At 36.5% G+C, this 22,867-nt stretch overlaps 1 protein-coding gene and 1 long non-coding RNA gene across 3 annotated transcripts in view; one reads left to right on the top strand and one right to left on the bottom strand.

Moving 5' to 3' along the window:
- LOC126381270 (uncharacterized) overlaps positions 1 to 22,867 on the top strand; it is a 321,493-nt gene that overhangs the window by 262,604 nt on the left and 36,022 nt on the right. The window lies entirely within an intron of this gene.
- Positions 7,961 to 9,336, bottom strand: LOC126381273 (uncharacterized). The gene is made up of 3 exons (XR_007568761.1): positions 9,263 to 9,336; positions 8,939 to 9,069; positions 7,961 to 8,802 (listed from the first exon to the last, which is right to left on the bottom strand). It is a non-coding gene; the product is annotated as an uncharacterized LOC126381273 (long non-coding RNA).

Below are 22,867 nucleotides of genomic sequence, written 5' to 3'. Positions count from 1 at the left end.
TCATGTCATTCGTTTCTTTTCCACTTCCAATTTATTATTATTATTATTATATTATTATTATTATTATTATTATTATATTATATTATATATAGCTACAAACCCACTGACTGACTGACTGACTCACTGACTCACTGACAGGGTTGTTCTCCCAGAAGGAGCGTCGGGGGGTGAAAATGATGTATGGGGGGTGTGATCTGGATCTCCCGGTGAGTATGGGAAAACTTCCAAATCATGGAAAACTGCTCCGCATCAGGGAGACACCCTACGGCCTGGCGCAACTATTATACCTGGATCAATTTTTTTTTCGCAAAACCTATTTAAATCTTGGTCAAATCCAATTGACGGTGAAAAAAAAACAAAATGGCGGAAAAACAAGATGGCCGCCATACAAAATTTTGTTTTTCCAGAAAATGTCTCTGAGGTAAAAATGATGTATAGGAGGTGTAATCGAAACGTCTTGTTGAGTATAGAAATACTTTTAGATCTTCAGAAACTGCTCCGCATCAGGGAGACACCCTGCGGCCTGGCAAAACTATAATACCTGGAGCAACTTTTTTTTCGCATAACATATTTAAATCTTGGTCAAATCCAATCGCCGGTGAAAAAAATTCAAAATGGCGGAAAAACAAGATGGCCGCCATACAAAATTTTCGTTTTTCCCGAAAATGCCCCGGGGGTAAAAATGATGTACGAGGGTTTTGATCGGAACGTCATGTCGAGTATTTAAATACTGCTAGATCTTGGAAAACTGCTCCGCATCAGGGAGACACCCTACGGCCTGGTGAAACTATCGCACGTGGAACTTTTTAGTTTTCACGATACCTATTTAAATCTTGGTCAAATTTAATTGCCGGTGAAAAAAAATCAAAATGGCGGAAAATCAAGATGGCCGCCATACAAATTTTTCGTTTTTCCTGAAAATGCCTCGGGGGTAAAAATGATGTATAGGGATGTGATCGGATCGTAATGTTGAGTATTTTAATACTGCTCGATCTTGAAAAACTGCTCCGCATCAGGGAGACACCCTACGGCCTGGCAAAACTATAAAACCTGGAGCAATATTTTTTTCACGAAACCTATTTAAATCTTGGTCAAATCCAATCTCCGGTGAAAAAAAAAACAAGATGGCCGCCATACAAAACTTCGTTTTTTTCAGAAAATGTCTCGGAGGTAAAAATGATGTATGGGAGGTGTGATCGAAACGTCAAGCTGAGTATGGAAAAACTGTTCGATCTTGAAAAACTGCTCCGCATCAGGGAGACACCCTACGGCCTGGTGAATCTATCGCACGTAGAACTTTTTAGTTTTCACGATACCTATTTAAATCTTGGTCAAATTCAATCGCTGGTGACAAAAATCAAAATGGCGGAAAAACAAGATGGCCGCCATACAAAATTTCCCTTATACAGAAAAAGCCTCGGTGCTAAAAATGATGTATGGGAGGTGTGATCGGAACGTCATGTAGAGTACGGAATTACTTCCCGGTCTTCGAAAACTGCTCCTCGTCACGGAGACACACGCCCCGGCAAAACTATCGCACCTGGAACGATTCTTTTTTCACGAGACCTATTTAAATCTTGGTCAAATTTTATCGCCGGTGAAAAAAAACAAAATGGCCGAAAAACAAGATGGCCGCCATATAAATTTTTGTTTTTCTAGAAAATTCCTCAAGGTCAAAAAATATGTATAGGGGTGTGATCGGAACGTCATCTTGGAAAACTGCTCCGCATCAGGGAGACACCCTACGGCCTGGCAAAACTATCGCACCTGGAACGATTCTTTTTTCACGAATTCTATTTAAATCTTGGTCAAATTCTATCGCGGTAAAAAAATGGCGGGAAAACAAGACACGCGAGCAGCTTGCTGCGAGCGAACCACGCGAAATCTAGTTATAATATATATAGCTACAAACCCATTGACTCACTGACTCACTGACTCACTGACTCACTGACAGGGTTGTTCTCCCAGAAGGAGCGTCGGGGGGTCAAAATGATGTATGGGGGGTGTGATCGGGACCTCCCGGTGAGTATGGAAAAACTTCCAGATCATGGAAAACTGCTCCGCATCAGGGAGACACTCTACGGCCTGGCGCAACTATCGCACCTAGAACGATTCTTTTTCCACAAAACCTATTTAAATCTTAGTCGAATCCAATCGCCGGTGAAAAAAAATCAAAATGGCGGAAAAACAAGATGGCCGCCATACAAAATTTCGTTTTTCCAGAAAATGTCTCGTGGGTAAAAACTGTGTATGGGGGTGTAATCGGAACGTATTGTTGAGTATGGAAATACTTCTCGATCTTGAAAACCTGCTCCGCATCAGGGAGACACCCTACGGCCTGGCAAAACTATAAAACCTGGAGCAATTTTTCTTTCGCGAAACATATTTAAATCTTGGTCAAATCCAATCCCCGCTGAAAAAAAAACAAAATGGCGGAAAATCAAGATGGCTGCCATACAAATTTTTAGTTTTTCCTGAAAATACCTCGGGGGTAAAAATGATGTATAGGAATGTGATCGGAACGTCATGTCGAGTATGAAAAAAGTGTGGGTTTTCGATAGCTGCTCCGCATCAGGGAGACACCCTACGGCCTGGCGAAACTATCGCACCTAGGACTTTTTTGTTTCCACGATACCTATTTAAATCTTAGTCAAATTTTATCGCCGATTAAAAAAAAAAACAAAATGGCCGAAAAACAAGATGGCCGCCATACAAATTTTTTTTTGTCCAGAAAATGTCTCGGGTGTAAAAACGATGTATAGGGGTGTTATCGGAATTTCATCTTGGAAAACTGCTCCGCATCAGGGAGACACCCTACGGCCTGGCAAAACTATAGCACCTAGAACTTTTTTGATTTCACGAGACCTATTTAAGTCTTGGTCAAATACTATCGCGGTAAAAAAATGGCGGGACAACAAAATACGCGAGCAGCTTGCTGCGAGCGAACCACGCGACATCTAGTTATTATTATTATTTTATAATATATATAGCTACAAACCCACTGACTGACTGACTGACTCACTGACTGACTCACTGACAGGGTTGTTCTCCCAGAAGGAGCGTCGGGGGGTGAAAATGATGTATGGGGGGTGTGATCGGGACCTCCCGGTGAGTATGGGAAAAATCCCAGATCTTGGAAAACTGCTCCGCATCAGGGAGACACCCCACGGCCTGGCAAAACTATCGCACCTGGAACGATTCTGTTTTCACGAAACCTATTTAAATCTTGGTCAAATTCAATCACCGGTGAAAAAAAACCAAAATGGCGGAAAAACAAGATGGCCGCCATACAAAATTTTGTTTTTTTAAAAAATGCCTCGGGTGTAAAAATTATGTATGGGAGGTGTGATCGAAACGTCAAGTTGAGTATGGAAAAACTGCTCGATCTTGAAAAACTGCTCCGCATCAGGGAGACACCCTACGGCCTGGCGCAACTATAGCACCTGGAATGATTCTTTTTTCACAAAATCTATTTATTTCTTGGTCAAATCCAATCGCCGGTGAAAAATAACCAAAATGGCGGAAAAACAAGATGGCCGCCATACAAATTTTTCGTTTTTCCATAAAATGTCTCGTGGGTAAAAACTGTGTATGGGGTTGTAATCGGAACGTCTTGTTGAGTATAAAAATACTTCTCAATCTTGAAAAACTGCTCAGCATCAGGGAGACACCCTACGGCCTGGCTAACCTATCGCACCTGGAACAATAATTTTTTCGCACAACGTATTTAAATCTTAGTCAAATCTAATCGCCGGTGAAAAAAAACCAAAATGGCGGAAAAACAAGATGGCCGCCATACAAAATTTTGTTTTTTCAGAAAAATGTCTTAGAGCTAAAAACAATGTATGGGGATGTAATCGGAATGTCATGTTGAGTATGGAAGTACTTCTCGATCTTTGAAATCTGCTCCGCATCAGGGAGACACCCCACGGCCTGGCAAAACTATGGCACCTGGAACATTTTTGATTTCACAAAACCTATTTAAATCTTGGTCTAATTTAATTGCAGTTGAAAAAAAAAACAAAATGGCGGAAATTCAAGATGGCCGCCATACAAATTTTTCGTTTTTCCTGAAAATGCCTCGGGGGTGAATATGATGTATGAGGGATGTGATCAAAATGTCATGTTGAGTATGGAAATACTTCCCGACCTTTAAAAACTGCTCCGCATCAGGGAGACACCCTACGGCCTGGCGCAACTATCGCACCTGGAACATTTTTGTTTTCACGAAACCTATTTAAATCTTGGTAAAATTTTATCGTGGGTGAAAAAAAAAACAAAATGGCCGAAAAACAAGATGGCCGACAAATAAATTTTTGTTTTTCCAGAAAATGTCTCGGGTGTCAAAATGATGTATTGGGGTGTGATCGGAACGTCATCTTGGAAAACTGCTCCGCATTAGGGGTCCGGCCTGGCAAAACCATAGCACCTAGAACTTTTTTGATTTCACGAGACCTATTCAAATCTTGGTCAAATTTTATCGCCGGTGAAAAAAAAACAAAATGGCGGAAAAACAAGATGGCCGCCATACAAAATTTTGTTTTTCTAGAAAATTCCTCAAGATCAAAAAATATGTATAGAGGTATGACCGGAATGTCAACTTTGAAAACTGCTCCGCATCAGGGGGCACCTGGAACGTTTTGGTTTTCATGAGACCGATTTAAACAAGATGGCCGCCATACAAAGCTTCGAACTAATACAGGACACGCGAGCAGCTTGCTGCGAGCGAACCACGCAACATCTAGTTATAATATATATAGCTGCAAACCCACTGACTGACTGACTGACTCACTGACTGACTGACTCACTGACAGGGTTGTTCTCCCAGAAGGAGTGTTGGGGGGTAAAAATGATGTATGGGGGGTGTGACCAAGATCTTCCGGTGAGTATGGGAAAACTTCCAGATCTTGGAAAACTGCTCCGCATCAGGGAGACGCCCTACAGTCTGGCGCAACTATTATACCTGGATCAAATTTTTTTTCGCAAAACCTATTTAAATCTTGGTCAAATTCAATCGCCGGTGAAAAAAAAACAAAATGGCGGAAAAACAAGATGGCCGCCATACAAATTTTTAGTTTTTCATGAAAATGCCTCTGGGATAAAAATTATGTATGAGGGTTTTGATCGGAACGTCTTTAAGAGTATGGAAATACTTCTCGATCTTTGAAATCTGCTCCGCATCAGGGAGACACCCTACGGCCTGGCGAAACTATCGCACCTGGAACTTTTTTGTTTTCACGAAACCTATTTAAATCTTGGTCAAATTTTATCGCCGGTGAAAAAAAACAAAATGGCCGAAAAACAAGATGGCCGCCATACAAAATTTTGTTTTTCTAGAAAATTCCTCAGGGTTAAAAAAACGTATAAAGGATTTAATCGGAACGTAATGTTGAGTATTTAAATACTGCTAGATCTTCGAAAACTGCTCCGCATCAGGGAGACGCCTTACAGTCTGGCGAAACTATCACACCTGGAATGATTCTTTTTTCACAAAACCTACTTAAATCTTGGTCAAATTCTATCGTGGGTGAAAATAAATCAAAATGGCGGAAAAACAAGATGGCCGCCATACAAAATTTTATTTTTATAGAAAATGTCTCGGGGGTAAAACTGATGTATGGGGGGTGTGATCAAAACGTCAAGTTGAATATAGAAATACTTCTCGACTTTCGATAACTGCTCCGCATCAGGAAGACAACCTACGGCCTGGTAAAACTATCGCTCTTGGAACATTTTATTTTTCACTTAACCTACTTAAATCTTGGTCAAATTCAATCGCCGGTGGAAAAAAATCAAAATGGCGGAAAAACAAGATGGCCGCCATAAAATTTTTCATTTTTCCTGAAAATGCCTCGGAGGTAAAAATTATGTATAGGGTTGTGATCGGAACGTCATGTCGAGTATGGAAATACTTCTCGGTTTTCGATAACTGCTCCGCATCAGGAAGACAACCTACGGCCTGGTAAAACTATCGCTCTTGGAACATTTTATTTTCCACTTAACCTACTTAAATCTTGATCAAATTCAATCACTGGTGAAAAAATATCAACATGGCGGAAATACAAGATGGCCGGCATACAAAATTTTGTTTTTCCAGAAAATGTCTCGGGGGGTAAAACTGATGTATGGGGGGTGTGATCAAAACGTCAAGTTGAATATAGAAATATTTCTCCATTTTCGAAAACTGCTTCGCATCAGGGAGACAACCTACGGCCTGGCAAAACTATCGCTCTTGGAACATTTTTTTTTCCACTAAACCTACTTAAATCTCGGTCAAATTCAATCACCGGTGAAAAAATATCAAAATGGTGGAAAAACAAGATGGCCGCCATACAAAATTTTGTTTTTCCAGAAAGCGTCTTGGGGGTAAAAATAATGTTTTTCGGAACTAATTAAAATGATTTGATAGGAACGCCATGATGAGTACGAAAATACTTTCCGATCTTCGAAAAGTGCTCTGCATCAGGGCGACACCCTACGGCCAGGCAAACCTATCGCACCTGGAACTTTTTGTTTTCACTAGATCTATTTAAGTCTTGGTCAAATTCTATCCCTGGTGAAAAAAAAAAAATGGTGGAAGTTTTGTTTTTTCCAAAAGGAGGCTTGGGGGGTTAAAATAATGTATAGGTTTGGTATGATCGGAACGTCTTGTTGAGTATGAAATTCTTCTCGACTTTCTGAAACTGCACCGCAACAGGGAGACAACCTTCAGCCTGGCAAAACTATCGCACATGGAAAAATTCTTTTTTCAAAAGGACTATTCAAATCTTCCTCAGATTCTATCGCCGGTGAAAAAAAATCATAATGGCGGAAAAACAACATGGCCGTAGGTGGGTTGTGTCAGGATATTTTTTATATTAGCAAAACTATTAAAAAAAATAATGTGGTTTCAAAATGGCGGCGAAGCTAACCTAGCCACTTGGCTTCAAATCAATTACATTATTAATTAACTATACAATTCTTGTACTTAGCTCAAACAGAGGCACTACCATGACATTTTACAGTATGCCTGCCTATATCTATGTGGTTTTTTCAACGAGAAAGCAATACCTACTAATCTAATTTCGATCCAATGCTAAAATTTATTTTTTCTTATTATAATAACACGTTACTCTCGACATACCAGACGTTCCTAAAAAAATATGGATGGTGCTGTCCAGATTTAACTTTCACATTGCTCGGGTAAATACATACATAAACTCACGCCCGTAATCCCTAATGGGGTGGGCAGAGCCACAAGTAATCAAAGACAACTTGCAGCCACTGTTGATACGAATTCCAAAGATGGATATGATGAACCTTATGGTGATAAGGGATCAGCCTATCGCCCATAACATTAGTCCATCATGTTAGAGGACACAATCCCTCTGTCGGTTTTTACGACATGCCCGGGAAGAGAAGCAGCTGAACGTGTTCTATGTTTTTTATATGCTCCCAGAACAGCATAGAAGCAAATAATTATTATAAATCGGGTAAATAATTATTCAAAAATATAATGTAATGGTAGAGAAGAATAAAGTGCTTGATATTCTCTGAATAATGAGTGGGAGATTTGTTGTGCCTGGGTGTAATAACAAGGCTCATCATTTATACCCAAAAACAAAGGTACAGTTTGGTCAGAACAGGCTTGGCTGATCACCCGATTATCTGAAAGTAAGATGATCCGTGCTTTGGATGGCATTTTAAGCTATTGGCCCCAGTTACTACTTATTGATGTAAGTAGTTGTTACATAAACCAGACTAAATATATTGACATGGTTACATATTACCAATTAGTAAGTAGGTAGGTAGGTAGGTATAAACTTAATAATAACATTAAAATACACATGGTTAGCTTTTTATCAATTTAATTATAAGATAATATAAAATGATTTTGAGTTTGACGACATCTCTGAACATAAATAGCTACTAACTACATACAATGCAACGGTATACTTAATACAGCTTTAACATTCACTAGATATTAACCTCTCATATGCCGAGATACCAGACACAATAGATTTTACATTGTGTCTGGTCGAGATCCGCGTTCCGGCATTCGAAAGATTAATGCTTTTGAGGTGAGTTCATCCTGCAAACAAGACATGCACAAGCATCCAACAGAAATTTGAAAGGAAATATGACTATTCTTAAAACATAATTGTAGTTTTGACGTCCATATGGAACCAATAAATACAAATTAGGCACACCTTATACCTACAATAATGAAAAGCACAATATTATTTAACGTGTAGGGATAACATTAAATTGAAATTAGAACAATGTTTCAATCATAATTATTTCCTTATAACAATTATGATTGAAATAGGTAATACATAAAACTGTTTTAAGTTTACATGGTTATTATCATAATTAAAATACATAATAACAGGTTTTTACCACATTTTAAGCAGGGATATGAGACTCCTGATATTTCGACACTGTTGCAAGTGCCATGATCACGGGATGACTGATTCACAGTGTCGAAATATCGGGAGTTTCATATCCCTGCTTTAAACATGGTAAGAACCCGTTATTATGTGTTTTAAATACATAAAACTATTTAAACGGCTCTCACACAAAATAACTTTATTACCTGTCTCGGAGACATTTCTTTTTCTATACATATAATATCACTTTCAATTCTTTCCATAAGTCTCTGGCCTGTAATTTTGTCTTCCTGAGTGCCTTCCCAAAGATATTTCACAACTTATACAGATACAATTGTGTCCAACTCTCAGACTGGAACATTCTTCAGCAGTTGTTATTGTTGTTGTTGCTTAGTATGAGTTAATTATGACAAAGTCGATCAGCATCTGACACCTAAAAATAAATAACTTTATAATAACAGTGTCATTTGATTGTATGTTCCTTAGATACTTTATGCAATACAGTATATTGTGTATTGTATTATACCTTATTGGTAAGAATTTAATCAGAAAAAAATAAATACACGTACCGTATCATGTCCATGCCATTTTTATCTATTAAAGACACCAGTTCAGAGCTAAGCTCCACATTCATGCATTGTATTCATTTGTAGGTTTGGTTTCAACAGAATGTGGCAATCGAGTCAAACAACCATGATGTCTGAAATGAAATAAAAAAGGACTGTATAATAAGCAAAACACGCGATGCGATTTACTCTTCTTCATAGTGCTCACGCTCTCGCATTTTGCCTTTCGGCATTTTAAGTCGCGTGTTATCTTGTTCTAACGAAATTAATACCTATAATGTGAGGTAACGTTTATCTAAAGCATTATATTTTTAAGAAGGTACTTACATTGCAATTTATCAACGAACATTAACATTATTCACAAACTTTTTTCGGCTCTATCCAAAGTAAAGTAAACAAACACATTGACAGTTCTTCATTTTTTTTTGTTTTGGTTTTCCCCGAAGGGTAAGGCAAAGGGAACTATGCCCATACAGCCATGTCTGACGTATTTTTTTTCTTGATGATAAATGAAATGATGAAAGGTGATGATGATGAAACCTAAGCCCCCACCCTCGGAATAGACTCCTACTCCGAACCCCAAACGAATTAACTCAAAAGTCCGCATAAACTTTTGAGTTATGAAGCGGCTTCCCGGCACGAAGCGAAAATAGGCAGATACACTTTGTTTATTGAATACTTGACAGTTCTTCAGCAACAAGGCCAAATTTTTGTTTTCTCCGAATGGCTAGGCAAAGGAAACTATGCCCATACAACCAAGTCTCGTGTATCTTTCTTTTTCGTGATAATGATTAATTAAATGATGAAAGGTGATGACGACAAATGATGAGATGACATCTAAGCCCCCATCCTCAGCGCAGCAGACTCTTACTCCGAACCTCAAACGAATTAACTCAAAAATCCGTATAAACTTTTGAGTTATGAGCGGTTTTTTGGCACGAAGCGAAAACAAAAAAAATAACATAAATAGAGAAATATTTTTTTTCTAATATAATTACACTATCGCGAATGTTTTACGCCTAACTTAATACGATAATTTACCACAAAACACCACTTCGTATTAATTATTTAGATTATTCAGTGAATAACCATAACGCTCATGTTTCCGCCAAAAAGTCCAAAACCAAAAAATAATTATTATTTAAAAAAAGTAAACTCTTGGAATTTTTTTTTGGACCGTTGGAAAGACTCATCCTTGTCAGACATTTAAGTGAAATATTACCTACCCCCCAAAATGTCAAGTGTTTTCAATCTTTTTATCTTTAAAAACATTAAGATGACATTAAAAAAAAATATGAGTGCATATTTCTCTGTGTCTTTGTAACCAGGCCAAAAATAAAAAAAAACTTGTTGGCGCCAGTTGGCGCGAAAAAAGTGACAATCGTTATTTTTTTCACTTGTATTCCAAGATTTCCAAAGGTAAGTCGATTTTGTTATTAATAATTTAACAATTATTGATGAACATTTAGATAAAATATATAATATATAAGGTACTACTCTTTAATATTTTAAGAAAGTTAGCCTTAAATATATGAAATCTCTATCTTTGTCTACTGATTTTCTCTTAATAAAAAGGTAAGTACATACCTACTTAAAAGCTCTAATTCTTATTTTATTGTCTATTAGATAAACGCAAATAGTACAGAAGTGGTTTGTTTACAGATGAAGCGTTCAAGCGTTGAGATTCCATCGTGCTCTACAGTGCTTCGCCGTCGCGTCGACGACGAGCAGCAGGGCGTCTACGAGACTGCTGCAACCTGCATCGGTGCCGGTAAGTATTTAGTTTCTAGCCAGCTTAATTATGCACTTTCGCATTTTTTTATGTTAAATTCACTTTACGAAACGATCGATTGATCATTATAATAGGTATCAAAATTAGCGTATAATTCATGTTATAGCCGCTTGACGTCTGCCGTGAAAAAATCTTTACTTAATAATGCATTAGGTAGGTACCTACTTTAATTAATCGCATAGGTACTTATGCTGTGCAATTTGAGTGGGTTATTGTTAATTATTATTAATATTTTTTAGAACATTTACATTTACCTATATATAAATAGGTAGGTAGGTACCTATATGAAGTAAGTTAACTTTTGATAAATTTAGTGGCATTCGTTTAAGTCGCGCTTTCTCCATTTGTACCTATATTATTATAGGTAATATGCCTAAGATTTTTGAAGGTATAAAGTATTTAAATAATAGTATATGTATTTTATTATGTAAACTTCACATTCGCAATTATTATTGCGCAATTATTATTCGCAATTACCTATAAATTGTTATAAAATGTATGACATAGGGCAGGGTTGGATAAATTTTATAAAGACTATTTAATATAAGGAGGGACTTGCCAATTGACCCAAAAGCATGGTAGATGGCGCTGTTAAGTTTTTTCTTCGTTTAACCTTCTAATTTCATGCATAATAATAATAAACATATGCATCTTTTTTGTTTTTGGGTATAAATGATGACCCTTTTTATTACCCCAAGGCACAATTACATCTTCCACCCATTATTATCGTAATCAAAATAAAGGGAAGCCATGTAGGTAGCAAAATCATTCTATACATAATGTGATCCAAATATCAAGCAACAATTAGTCATAGGTATATGCTTCTGCCATTACATTACATTTTTGAATAAAGTGAACAACGCCATCTATCGTGTGTTTGGGGAACGTCGATGGAAAGTCCCTCAGTACTATATAATTATTGCAATACGCCATCTCTGTGTGACATTTGTGGGTGTGATAATATATTATGATAGTAAAGGTACGCGCATACCTATAATTTCTAGCCACAGCGTATAGTCGGTATCGCTTCGCAGTATTTATTGTTATTTATATCATATTATGTCAATCCTCCGGAAATCGTGCATGACTTACAATTCAAAGAAAAAACGTATTTATTACCATCCTGTTATCGTTATGCGTTTAATAATCACGTTTTTTGTCAATCAAATAATAGTCACAGCACTCACAGCAGTCACAACACAGATAACAATCCAAGTGTGATTGTGGTTTTGTGTGAAAAGTTAAACTCCAAAATCGTGAAAAGGTCAACTAAATATGTCTGTTCCTATGTGTAGAAGAAGTAGAGAATTTTATCCAAAATGACAAGTTACTACAGACTGTTAAATACAACCATGGACCAATTTATATCATTTCATGATACAATACACCGAGATGTAAGTAGCAATCAACTCTGATTTCCAAAATGCATGAAATCAACATAATTAAGGTGGAACATAATAAGACACGAGGCGCCTTATTAATTATTAAATTATATAAAACAGCTATTTATATTACTACATGTGTAAAACTAAATAACAAAATTATATCAAACAGTCATTAAGTACCTACTTATATAGAGATTTAAGTTTAAGTGTTTAGTTTATTTGCAAAAAAATCTTGAATGCTATAATAACATTTGCCTACTAGGAACTTTTTTTATATTACTGTCAGTGTAGGTTTGTCTATATTTTTAATATAGTTAGGGATATGGTTATATATCTTGATGACCATGTAGTATGGGTTGGAAATGTAATTCCATTTTTGACCGACTTCAAGAAAGAAGGCTATTAATTTGATCCAATTTGTAAATGATCGGCAGCAAGTGGGCGGATAAAAAAGAAAACTAAACAAATGACACTTTTCTTTAATAATACATAGAAGGTAAAGGAAAATTCATAAAAAACGGTACTTGAATTTCGCCATCTGAATTTTCTTTATTTTGGTTTTTTTTTAAATCTTTGACAAATATATACTTCATCTATATTAGTCTGAAATAATCCCACATTATAAGATGCTACAAGATCAACATAACAAAAAAAACTGTGGTATTATGATATGACGTTTATGTTGCCTTTTTTATGCAATTATTAATGAAGTCGATTATAAAAACATTTTATGGTTATATTGAATCTTCGAAGTATTCCGTCAATAGAGTGCTGCATACACACATAATATCATAATAAGTAGGCAGAGAACATACTATAATCCTTTATTTAAGGAAATGAAGTCAAGTGTAGTATAATAAATCAAAATGTTTTTTAAATATTTTATAATGAAGGTTTGCGTTGCGTTACATCAATTGAGTTTAACGTTTGCATAGGTACCGGTACGGTAACATCTCGGTGCGCGAGTCAGTCCGAATATGAATGAAACTTTACTTAAATCAGTTTATTACCTGAATTAAATATTTATCTTAAAATCATTTTATTAAAACTGTTAAAAGGTTATTAATAAGAATGTTGAGGAGTATGAGTGGGATGGGATGACTTTGAATGATAGAATAAGAAATAGTGTGATAAGGTAATGTCGTGATGTGAAAGAAAGTGTAGTGACTATAATTGACAAAAGGAAACTGTGGATGGATCGTAGTAAGTGGAATTCCGTGGTTTCTACCTACCCAAACGGGTAATAGGCGTAATCTTAAATACAATACAAATACACTTTATTGCACCAAAATAAAAAGAAATAATTACAAAAAGTCTCTTAACTAAGTACATGGCAAATGGCGGCCTTATCGCTTAAAGCGATTTCTTCCAGACAACCATAAACCATAAATACATATTTATGTATTTTTTTCCAGAAAGTTGCTAAGATGATATTGGATAGTCTTAAGCTCATAGTTTCAGTATTCCATAAGTTTTTATTTTACATACCATATCGTTATCGATATGCCATTTTCTATATTGTAATGTGGGCTCCAAGTGGACGCACACAAAACATTTTTATATTTTTCACTTTAGCCACAGCTACAATGGCAATGTTGACGTCTTTATTTATCGACCTGTTCAACCGCACAGTGTGCTCTATATGACTGTCACGAGTGGAATGATGTTGGGCGGCGGCTTTGTGCGGCACGAGTTGACGGCATGACGGGAATTCCAACGATTAAAAAAATCAAGACAACAATTTAAAAATACCTAGATTTATTGATCCGACTGAAATTTTATAAGCGTGGTTATTTTTTTTAATAATAGGTTACTTAATTTTCATAAGCATAATAATTATTAAATTCCCTGTAATTATATCTGTGATTCTGTTAGAGAATGATACTTAATTGACATTTTAATTTAAGTATGTAGGGTATTAATTAGTTATTAATTTATCTCCAAGACATAGAATAAGGTATAATACTACGCATAGAACGCCACAACTCTCCGCCGCCACCAGCGTCAGAGCTAGGTTTACCTCAACCCCTCGCGCGCGGACTGTTGTTTTTATTTTTATTAATTTAATTTATATGTTCGAATTTTTAAATTGGACGCCCATCCATGTTCTTTCGTCTGGTTTGAATATTTGATCTCATAGTAATTGCCCGTGCTGCCTCGCATGCGCGACGCATGTTCATCAAAAGATGCTAATAATTTGCAATAAATTTGAATCTAGGCCAAGTGCTTAATTAAAAAATAATATGAATGCAATTAATTAGTAATGAATATTAGTAGAATATTGGTAATGATACTGTATGTTGTTTTGTATAATATAAATATAATTATAACAGTTTCATTAAATATTAATTAGTTCTGTGATTTTTAAGTTACGTATAAAACCTATCTATTTATATTGTGAACCTTCATTATTCAAAATTTCTTTTTTGTGATTTGATTGGTCAATAAATAAATATTAACTGATTAACATAAAAGCATCTTTCGTAAGTACTATTACCTACCTAAGTAATTAAATTAGGTATTGTAATTGGCAGCCCTTAAACGTCACACAGTTGCATGTGTAGATAATGTCAATGTGTAGTGTCTGTGTAAAACAAGTTTGTTTGTATGTGTCCAATGTGAGACTGAGGTTAAGGTGGTTTTAGTAAAAAAAAAAATCCCATTACCTAGAACCAGATTTGATCATATTTTTTGTTTAGATAGCACGGAATATACCAAAATTTTCTTATTATTTTCCTAATAGTCAGTAGGGGTGTCGATAATAGGGTGTATTATCTTACCTATTAAATGTATTAATATCTAATATTTACTGATTCTTTAGGTCTAACACACCAAGGCTCCGATATTTATAAAGGTAACAATTCGCAATGTACAGTTATCTCAGCATGCGCTTCAATTTATTCTGTGTTCCATAATCGCGCATCTTACACTACTGCCGAAATTGATGAAATTTTAAGAATGGGGGATACACTTTACATGCAGTTAAAATATCTACTTCAGAGGGGTGTCAGTTATTTTATGCCAGATGAATTACCCAATGAGCTTCGCGTCGGGGATAACGTCGTACATATAGTTAGTATGGAGGACAACTGGATCATTTCTAATACGTATCCTACGACTCCCGCGAATAAAGACATAGGTTTATTAACGTTAAAGAATATACTAGACAACAGAGTGTTTTTTAATACTAATGACTATACTATCGATTCGCAATTCGCTTATAATGTAAACAATACAAATCACAACGACAGTACGGATAGCATATTGTTTACGGGTCAGGGTTATACTTTTAGTTTTTGGCGGTTTAATGGTGAATATTATTTCTTTAACAGCCATGCAGTTAACAGCAAAAACATTAATATAGGAACGGGTAAGCCAGAGGATGGTCCTTACGTAGCACGTTTATTTAAATGTAATTCAACCGAAGCGCTAGCCAAACTTTTGCTCGCGAATGAAGTTTACGACGGATCCGAATACTCATTAACCCGATTAAGAGTATTAAATGACGACCTTATATGGCAAAACGAAACGCAGGTTAGTTCCGAAACGTCACAGTCCATTTTAGTAGATTTGATATCATCACCATTACTGAATGAGAATCAAACTTTAGATTCGATTTTGATGAACTATCAGTCAACCCTGGCCCCGTGTAAAACCTCTGTGCAAAATTTTGATATTAGTAAATTGGAAGTTGATTCAAATCCGGTAGATGTATATGACACTACAAGTGATTTAAAACTGACAATTTTAAAACCAGTTGTCCTATTAGAAAGAATTAGTAATCAAGGCGAAAACCAATGCGTTAAAAATAAAGGTGGCCGACCCAAAAAACAGAAACGCGGACCAAAACCAAGTAAAGAAAACGCGCATCGCGAAGCTGTAAGCAAATATACGAAGAAAAACCCGGCTGTTAATCGCGAGGCAGTTCAACGGTATAACGAACGTAACCCAGACGTTCATCGTGCGGCCGTTCAACGTTATAACGAGAACAACCCAGATGTTCACCGCGCGGCCGTTCAACGTTATGACGAGAACAACCCAGATGTTCATCGCGCGGCCGTTCAACGTTATAACGAGAACAACCCAGACGTTAATCGTGCGGCTGTTCAACGTTATAACGAGAACAACCCAGACGTTCATCGCGCGGCCGTTCAACGTTATAACGAGAACAACCCAGACGTTCATCGCGCGGCCGTTCAACGTTATAACGAGAACAACCCAGACGTTCATCGCGCGGCCGTTCAACGTTATAACGAGAACAACCCAGACGTTCATCGCGCTGCCGTTCAACGTTATTACGAGCTTCACCCCGAAATTAACAAAAAAGCAGCACAAAGATATACAGAAAATAGTCGTAACATAGAAACACCGCTAAGATTTTCAAAAAATTTAATAGGTGAGAAACAGGGGCATGAACTCAGCACTATTCGATTATATAATTTAAAAAATACGTCGCTTCTGTCTGAGCAAACATATAGATGTCCAAGATGTAATGCTCCATTGTTCGAAGAAGAGAAATCTCGTCGGCAATGGTGTTGTCATTCAGGAGATTATAACGTTCAGAATTTTCTCCCATTAAACGAAGAATTTTATACAAATCAAGCTTTTTTAAATAGACCACGAGCTTACAATAATATTTTTGCATTTTCGGCATTAGGTGTTTCCCACGGTTACCATCATCCAGAAGGTATATCTTTTCTAAAAATTCAAGGACGTATTTACCACCGTATCTTTGATTTGTCGTACAATGAAAGTCCTAATAATATTAATTTTTACATAAATGACAGTAGCGAGAGAGAGAGTTTAGCTGGCGAATTAACTTTAGATAAAACGGTAGTTCGAATGATTACAGGGTTCATGCACACAGTTAATCCATACATAGAATGTTTTAAAAGGTTAAGTTTAGAGGTATCATCAGAAGCTTTCTTGAAGTTTGAAAAAACTACTCGTGCGACTCACGGTAACATTCTCGGAGATCAACCTATTGGTCAAGAAATTGCCGCAATTATTAGTACAGACCGCGAAGAATTTACTCGACGCTGTATTGTAGTTAAAAAGATAGCAGACGGTAGGCCTCGAACAATAGATATAATGGATTCCTTATACGAGACTTTCCAGTATCCTCTCTTATATCCTCATGGAAATACGGGTTGGCATCCAGATATGAGAGATAATAACGGCAATAAGCTTAATCAGGTTAAATATGTCCGTTGTTTACTTTTATCAGAATCGCGATTTAGCATATTTGGTCGTTTATCTGAAGAGTGGTTAGTCGATATGTTTTGTAGAGTTTTAGAAGAACGCTTGCGGTTTTTGAAAAATAGCCAAACAAAACAACAAAACAGGCTAAGAGTAGCTCCACTCCAAGAATTAATTAATGACGAGTTTATTTTAGGAGAAGGTGGAGTAGAACCTGGTAAAATTTATTTACCTAGCTCATTCACAGGGGGTCCGCGGTACATGAAAAAAAAATACCTGGATGCTATAGCAATGGTAAACAGGTTAGGTCCACCATCATATTTTTTAACGTTAACTTGTAACCCCAACTGGCCTGAAATAAAAAATTCTACATTATCAGGTCGATCAAAAGACCCCCTTACATGTGCTCGAGTTTTCAACTTAAAACTCGGAGAGTTATTAAAGGATTTAAAATCGGGTAAATGGTTCGGAAAAATTGTTTATATAATGCATGTTATAGAGTTCCAAAAAAGAGGACTGCCACACGCGCATATTGCTTTCAGAGTAGAAGGTGGTGGACCTGTAGAAAGTGCGGATATTGATAAGTTTGTTCGTGCTACCATACCCGATCCGGCACAAACTTTATTATACAAAGTTGTCATGGATCATATGATACATGGTCCATGCGGTCCTCCTTACCGAACTAATTTGCCGTGTTGGAACAGTGAAAAGAAAAACTGCTTAAAATATTTCCCAAAAAAAGAAACACCAGTCACCTTCAGTGACGATAGAGGTTTTATACATTTACGTCGCAATAGTAAAAATCAGGCGATTATTAAATATCGCGGCAGAGACGTAATAGTTAATGATTTATGGGTCGTTCCTTATAATCCTGCTCTTCTCCTAAAATATGATGCTCACATAAATTTAGAAGTGTCCACACAGCGTGCTATAATTAAGTATTTATTTAAATATATGACAAAAGGACCTGATGAAGCCCGTATTGCCGTTGTTGATGAAGAACATCGTGAGGATGAAATCGAACAATATGTCACTAAGCGATATATTAGTTCTAGCGAAGCAGCGTGGCGTGTTCTCGAATTTGATATTGTAGCTAGGAACCCTACGGTAAAAATGTTAACAGTACATTTGCCCGATCAAAATTCGGTATTTTTTAAGCCTGGCCACGCGAACGAGGCAGTTAATAATGCAGGTTCAGATCTACTTGACTATTTCAGTAGGCCTTTAACTGAGGAGTTTGATCGGGTATCCTACTTAGACTTTTTTGAAAATTATAACATTCATGCGAAAGATCCTTGTTTAAAGACAGTTCAGGCGGTGCAAATGCAAAACGGCAAATTTCTTACGCGGAGAATGCGGGGTGAGCTCGTCGCGCGTCTATTTTGGGTCGCGCCGAACAGAGGTGAACAGTTCTTTTTAAGACTTCTTTTAAGTGTTTACCCTTGTCGTAGTTTCGCGGATTTACTTCAAATTGGAGGTCCAAATTGCACAACTTTTCAAGAAGCTGCCAAATTCGTAGGACTTGCGGACGACGCAGTCGAATATGAACGGGCTATGGAAGAAGCTTCCACTTTTTTAACCGGACCACGACTTCGTAGCTTTTTTGTAACGCTGGCTGTTAATGGTGCCTCAGTGGCGTCACTGTGGAACACGTATAAACGTCAATTGGCCGAAGATTTCCTTTACAGGGTGCCAGATGACGAAGAAAACGCGTTTAACATGTGCCTCATTCAAATAGATAGAATGCTACGCAGACACGGAACTTCGTTAATAGAACAAGGTTTGCCGGAAGTAATTTATAGGTCAACAGAGTTGGATAGGGAACGCACTGAATATGATTTAGATAGTTTGAAATCATACGTAGAAGAGTGGTTGCCACAGTTATCTCCCGATCAACGTGCCGTATTCGATTACGTGGAAAAGCTTTGCGTTGATAGTGTTTACCGAGAATCCAACAACTGTGCGATTTTTATCGATGGTCCCGCCGGCACCGGGAAAACGCTTTTATTGAAGGTCATAACTGCATATATCCGCGGTAACCTTAAAGGTATAGCTTTAACCTGTGCATCGTCTGCAATTGCTGCTCAAAATTACACAAACGGAATGACGGCTCATTCCTTGTTTAGATTTCCTTTACATCTATTAGATGATAGCGGATACTGGAACATCTCTAATGGTACTCAAAGAGCTGAATTGATTTATAATTCTAATCTCATTGTGTATGATGAGGCGCCGATGGCTCATAAATACCTTATAAATTTATTAAATAGATCATTGCAGGATTTGATGAGGTCAGACAAAATTTTTGGTTCTAAAATAATTATTTTTGCAGGAGATTTTCGTCAAATTCCTCCTGTAGTCCCAGAAGCACGAACGAATTTTGATATATTAAACGCGTCACTAAAAACTTCACCTATTTGGAAACAATTGAAAAAATTTAGTTTGGTAACTTCACAGAGATGTAAGGATGACGCACAGTATGCAGAATTTCTTTTAAAACTGGGTTCAAATTTATTACCTACTCTTAGGTTAGAAACAAATAATAATGATTTGCAATTAGTCCAACTTGAATCCATTGATTATGTTACTGAATTAGAAGATTTAATTGATTTTGTATTCCCAGAAGTTACCCTTACTGAGCCAGGCGTATGCTCCTTCAGAGCGATTCTATGCACCCGTAACGATGCTGTTAGAGAAATTAATGCCGTTATTTTAGACAAACTACCAGGAGAAGTATTACATTTTTATGCAATAGATAAAGTTTTAAGCGACAACGCTGATCAAGTATATTTTAGTCCCGAATTTTTACATACACTTCGACCACAAGGTGTTCCAGATTTCGACTTACAATTAAAATTAGAATGTGTTTGTGTAATTACGCGTAATCTTAGTTTCGCGGACGGCTTAGTAAATGGCACCAAAGTAATAGTTGTTGAAACATCTCCATATATTATTAAAGTTCGGAAACAAGGTGAACTAGGAGATTATTTGATCCCTCGAATTCTTTTTAAAGCGCCTATAGAACATAACAGCCCTTACGAGATGTGTCGCCGTCAATTTCCATTGCAGGTATGTTATGCAATGACTATTCACAAGAGCCAGGGTCAAACGATTAGTCGCGTTGGGGTCGATCTTAGATCTGATATGTTTAGTCACGGTCAACTGTATGTAGCTTTAGGTCGCGTTCGCGAAAGACGTGACATAAAAGTACTACTACCCAGGCACCGAATCGAAAATGACCAACCTTTCTCGAATAACGTTATCATATCAGAACTTTTAAGTTTAACGTAACTTTATTTAGGGTGGCACTTCTTGAAAAGACTGAACAGTTCATCTCTGTTATTAAGCTTATTGGGTTTTTTTAGATCGGTTAAATCATGTGCTGAAATTATCGTATATTGCGAATTATTTATTATTATTTATATTCATTCTATCTTGTTTTTTCTTCTTTTCGTATAATTTAACGATAGAACTGACTTTAACAAGCTTGCACTCGATTTGATGATGGTTACATTGAATTTCAAAGCTAGGTTTACGATTTTATTAGTCACAATCACTGAATTAAAATGTGTGTTAATCAATTGGCAATGTGTGCATGCCCTTCCCAGCCGTTAACGCTGTGGAGGCTCATCTTTAGGGGACGAGAGAACGGGCGTGAAGGGAACTGGCAGGATGAACACTTGGCTGCGGGTGCGACCGGTGCATGGGAGTGAAGTGGAGCTGGCTGGAAGATGGAGGCAGGTATCACTCGATTGCTTTAGCTGAGTTCCACTCAGATCAAGTAAGCTGTCATATGGATGAATGTCGCAGGTTGGAATGATCCGGAGTAGAACTGTCGGTGTCGTTCCCATCGTCGTAGGCATTTTCGGTGGATTTTGTAGGTCGATCAACAATGGTTGCGTGAGTTTTAGCTGTCAAGCTGCTATGCCGTGCTAGCCGATTCTTGCGATCTGGGATACAAGGGATGGACGTATCCTGTGGAATGATCGTGTCAGCGAAGGTTTGAATGTCGCTTAGGACTGGAAAGGAGGGAGTACGGAAACTGTAATCAGTATTCAGGATCTCGCTGTACATGGACAATGTTTAGTTTAGGTGTATTAAAGTGGTAATTGTTCGAAGTTATTTGAAAAGAATTCTGTTTCAGTGTTTAAGCGCTAAAACTGTTTGTTTTTTGTAAGCAAACGTATGATTTATTGATGTTCATTTTTTACTTTATAACGCTAACGCTATACAAATGATTTTGTTACCAAATTTAAGTGCGTATATAAACAATAAATTAATACTAAAATATTTCGATGAAGACACCAATGATGTTTATTGATAAATTTTTCTCCTAAGTGCTACTTTCTCAACTTAAAGCAATAAGTTATGCAGTAATTATACTTCTACGAGTATATTTAAACAAATCATCATTCAAAAGCATTTTACCCAATACTTAACTTACATTAAGTAAAATTAATCTTTGTCATTTTAGTCACTTATTTTTTTATCATTCACTAAGCAGTAAGCAAAATATATTTACTAAAATAATAAAAAAAAAATACGAAATTCATGGTAAGTTGGAGTAGCTATTTTATAACACAAACGCCTTGATATTTTTATGCATTAATTCAGGAAAATAAATGTATAATGAAAAATAAGTTTTTATAACCAATTAAATTTGTGTAATGTATACATTTTAATGTATTTAACATTTGCAAATTATATTGATTTGTAAAAAAATATAATTTGCATTAAAATTGTACTAAAGAATATTTTATACTAGCGTATGTTGGTAACTTAAGTTAGAATTAAGTAAACAAAAAAAAAAATATACGCCTTAAATAATAAATATAAGGAAGAAAGGAAACTATCCGGATGCCTGTTTACTCATCATCAAGGAAACTAAGAAATAACATTACTACAAATGTCTGCTCGAAGAAAGATTCAGAAACTTAAACAAATGCCAAGCTGGAAATCGATTAATGAGTACTTACACATAAACGCTACATAAGTAAAACTCGCGTGTCTGGAACGGACAGAATAAAGAATATGTGTTATGGTACGTCGAATCAGTACAGTATATTTATTATACATTAGCATTCAATGGTGTATGAATCGTCATCGTCATTATGTCAGCAAAGACGCATCATCAATTGCACAGATTTGTGGCTACGAATATATAAATGAAATGTGTTATTTAGAACATTATTTGTTGTGTTGTGCAATAAAATAGGTCATTAATTACCTGTATCCGGCAGTGACGAACAAAAATATGGGTAAATATGATGACTGTCAGATGGGCTAAACATGAAAAAAGTCCTTAAACCAAATCCCATTGTTTTGCTATTGTGTTTGAAAATCTAAGCCGCAGGAGGATATTAAGTACGACCATGCTTTACCTTTAATGGCGTATGTAAGAATATTAAGCCTATAATCAACAATGAATGTTCTATACCATTCTAAGCAAATTCAAAAACAAATTTGATCATGTTAATTTCTGGCCTCCCACAAGCGGGTCTCACCAGTATTGACAGAAGAATGATCACTCATCGATACAAACACATACATAAAGTA

Source organism: Pectinophora gossypiella, unplaced genomic scaffold, assembly GCF_024362695.1.
Source record: "Pectinophora gossypiella unplaced genomic scaffold, ilPecGoss1.1 Pgos_42, whole genome shotgun sequence".
Classification (NCBI taxonomy): Eukaryota; Metazoa; Arthropoda; class Insecta; order Lepidoptera; family Gelechiidae; genus Pectinophora; species Pectinophora gossypiella.
This window is presented reverse-complemented; position numbering and strand designations above follow the sequence as displayed.